This window comes from Cynoglossus semilaevis, chromosome 17, assembly GCF_000523025.1.
Source record: "Cynoglossus semilaevis isolate Cse_v1.0 chromosome 17, Cse_v1.0, whole genome shotgun sequence".
NCBI lineage: Eukaryota > Metazoa > Chordata > Actinopteri > Pleuronectiformes > Cynoglossidae > Cynoglossus > Cynoglossus semilaevis.
The window spans coordinates 15,658,481-15,661,632 of NC_024323.1; positions in this window are offsets into that span (position 1 = coordinate 15,658,481).

The following is a 3,152-nucleotide window of genomic DNA, read 5'->3' on the forward strand; positions in this document are numbered from 1 at the left end:
CTCATGGCACAGAAACCTGGTTCTTCTGTGGAACAGCCTGGAATGATCTCAGTGTTCCCAACAGGACCTTCACATTAATGATTAATGATTAATGACGTTCCTGATCAAACTTTTCCTTGAAATAGGAACGAGAAAAACAAACAACAGTGAAGGAGAGCTGGTCCGTCCCTCTCCCCCGACCCCCCCCCCCACGTGACTTCACCCGGTGGGAGGATTTCTAAGAAGCGCTGGTTTTGTTTCACTGACGTTCAGACTTTCCAGGAACTGAGCCTCACATTCTTCAGAAGTTCACATAAACACAGCCAGGCCCCCGGATGAAAAAAGGGAGGGAGGGGAGGCGTAACCCCCCCACCCCACCTCCCCCACACTCTCAGGCATGTGTGTGACCACCAATGCAGTTAAACAGTGGAACAGACACGTTTTTCATTCTTGTCATGAGCCACGTCTCTACAACACGGGGGAGGGGAGGGGGGGGTGGGGTCAGCATTGACTCTGACAGTCTTTATAATAAATAGAAAATTTATTTATGTACAAAACATGTTTTACAACAAAGAGTAAAATCCACTGCCATCGGTACCAAAAACTGTAATATTTACAATTATCAACAGTATTTACAGTCAGTCAAGTCAAAGGTCTGCACCGATTCATTAGCATTTAGGACGTAAACCATAATCACATGACCTGTGACCTGTGACCTCACCTGCAGGGAGCAAACAAACCACTGTGAACTGGCAGAGGTTTGGGTTTGAGCACCAACATGAACATCAGATAACAAAGGCACATCATCATCATCATCATCATCCTCATCATCCTCGTCATCATCATCATCATCATCATCATCATCATCATCATCATCATCATCATCATCATCATCATCATCATCATCATCATCTTCCTCGTCGTCGTCATCATCATCATCTTCATCATCATGGACACAGGCTCCTCAGTATGTTTGTATACACTGTATATACACTGTATATACACTGTATATACAGTGTATATACACAGTGTATATACAGTGAACACGTGGTACACGTGGTGCAGACAGGACCCTCTGGACACGTGACTGCATCAAAGCCCCCCCGACTCTGAGGAATGCAGGAGAGGAGGGTTGGGGGGGCGAGGGGGGAGCCACAAGGATCATCACAAATCAGGAGCCAGCTGCCAAACCGCCCCCGGGGGGGGGGGGGGGGGGGGTTAATGCACATGTGGCAGTGAAGGGTGAAGGTCACAGAGTTAAAGGCACAGTGTGCAGTGTTTCCTCCAAGGCCACAGATGGTCGGAGGTCAAACGCCAGGAATGGTCGTTAGTGCTAGACTTACCCCCCGGGGGCCCCCCCCCCCCCCCAGCTGAAGGGCATTAAACCTGAGGTGATTTCCTCGTCCACAGTTAACAAAAATAGTTGTTTTAGTTTTTAAGTTAATTTAAAATAAACATTAAGGCCAAAAGTTGGGCTGTTGTTATCAAAGGTGTGGGTCGTGTCAGCAGTGAAGGGACGTTTGATTTGAACATCACTGCAGCAGACACTGATGCCATATGTTAGCATTTAAGCACAAACGCTAACTCAAGCTAGCCTAGTGCTAATGTCTAAAACCTTCTGTAGAAATAAACAACTATTTGTACTGAAGGTGGCGCACACACAATTATTTTACATTTCACGTCAGTTCTTTGAGCTCCACACGAGTCATATGATGGACGTCATTTATAATCAGGGTCTGTGGTCACATCCCACTCATCCTTTAAGGGTTCATGGTGGGATTGGCTCCTCACACATACAGCCTGCAGTTCACCTAATCTTGCAGCCTCGGCGCCTCCTACTGGGCAGCCTGTTGTAGCAGAGTTCAAATTAGAGACATGAGGATGAAGAGGAAACACAGGATTCCTTTTTAACAAGGAACCAGTACCAGTGTTCCAATGCTGCAGAACTGCGCCACCTTCCTGTCAACATTCACATTTGACTGTCCAGCAGAGGGAAGGATTCATTTCATAACAATCGTCAAACATGGCTGTGAAATTCAACGCTTCTGATTGGCCCGTACTGGCACTTGTGTAAAGAGTGGGCGGAGCTGAAGGAGCTCCTCCTTCTTCATCAGTGAACCTGAGTGTCATCACAGACTGGCTGGGACCTCAGAGGTCATCACAGACTGGCTGGGGCCTCAGAGGTCATCACAGACTGGCTGTGACCTCAGAGGTCATCCCAGACTGGCTGGGACCTCAGAGGTCATCACAGACTGGCTGGGGCCTCAGAGGTCATCACAGACTGGCTGGGGCCTCAGAGGTCATCACAGACTGGCTGTGACCGCAGAGGTCATCACAGACTGGCTGTGACCGCAGAGGTCATCACAGACTGGCTGGGACCCCCAGATTTCTGTGATGACTGAGGTAAAAACAAAGTCACTGTAGGTCATCATCATCATCATCATCATCATCGTCGTCGTCTTCATCATCGTCACTCTCTCCTCCGCCCACCACCATGACCTCCATCAGTTCTCTGTGAAGGCTGGATTGTCTGCTTCTTCATTCAGGCACACCACCTGTCTTAGATTAGATTAGATTAGATTAGATTAGATTAGATTAGATTAGATTAGATTAGATTAGATTAGATTAGATTAGATTAGATTAGATTAGATTAGATTAGATTAGATTAGATTAGATTAGATTAGATTAGATTAGATTAGATTAGATTAGATTAGATTAGATTAGATTAGATTAGATTAGATTAGATTAGATTAGATTAGATTAGATTAGATTAGATTAGATTAGATTAGATTAGATTAGATTAGATTAGATTAGATTAGATTAGATTAGATTAGATTAGATTAGATTAGATTAGATTAGATTAGATCAGATCAGATCAGATCAGATTAGATTAGATTAGACCCCCCCACAGGAGACGTGTGTCTCTGGGATCAGGGGTGAAGGTTCATCAGACTGACCTTTGGATAAGAGTAGCCGTCCAAACTGTTGTTCCTCCAGATGTGGACCTGATCCTCCGTGGTCTTCTGGTAGACGGGGTTGTCAAAGTGGATGGTGTTGGTGCTCTTCAGTTTGTAGTTCTTCCACAGCAGCAGACCACCAACGAGCAGCAGACACATGGCAGCTGCATCAGAAGGGAAGGGGGGGTATGGGGGGGGAATTACGTAATAGTACTT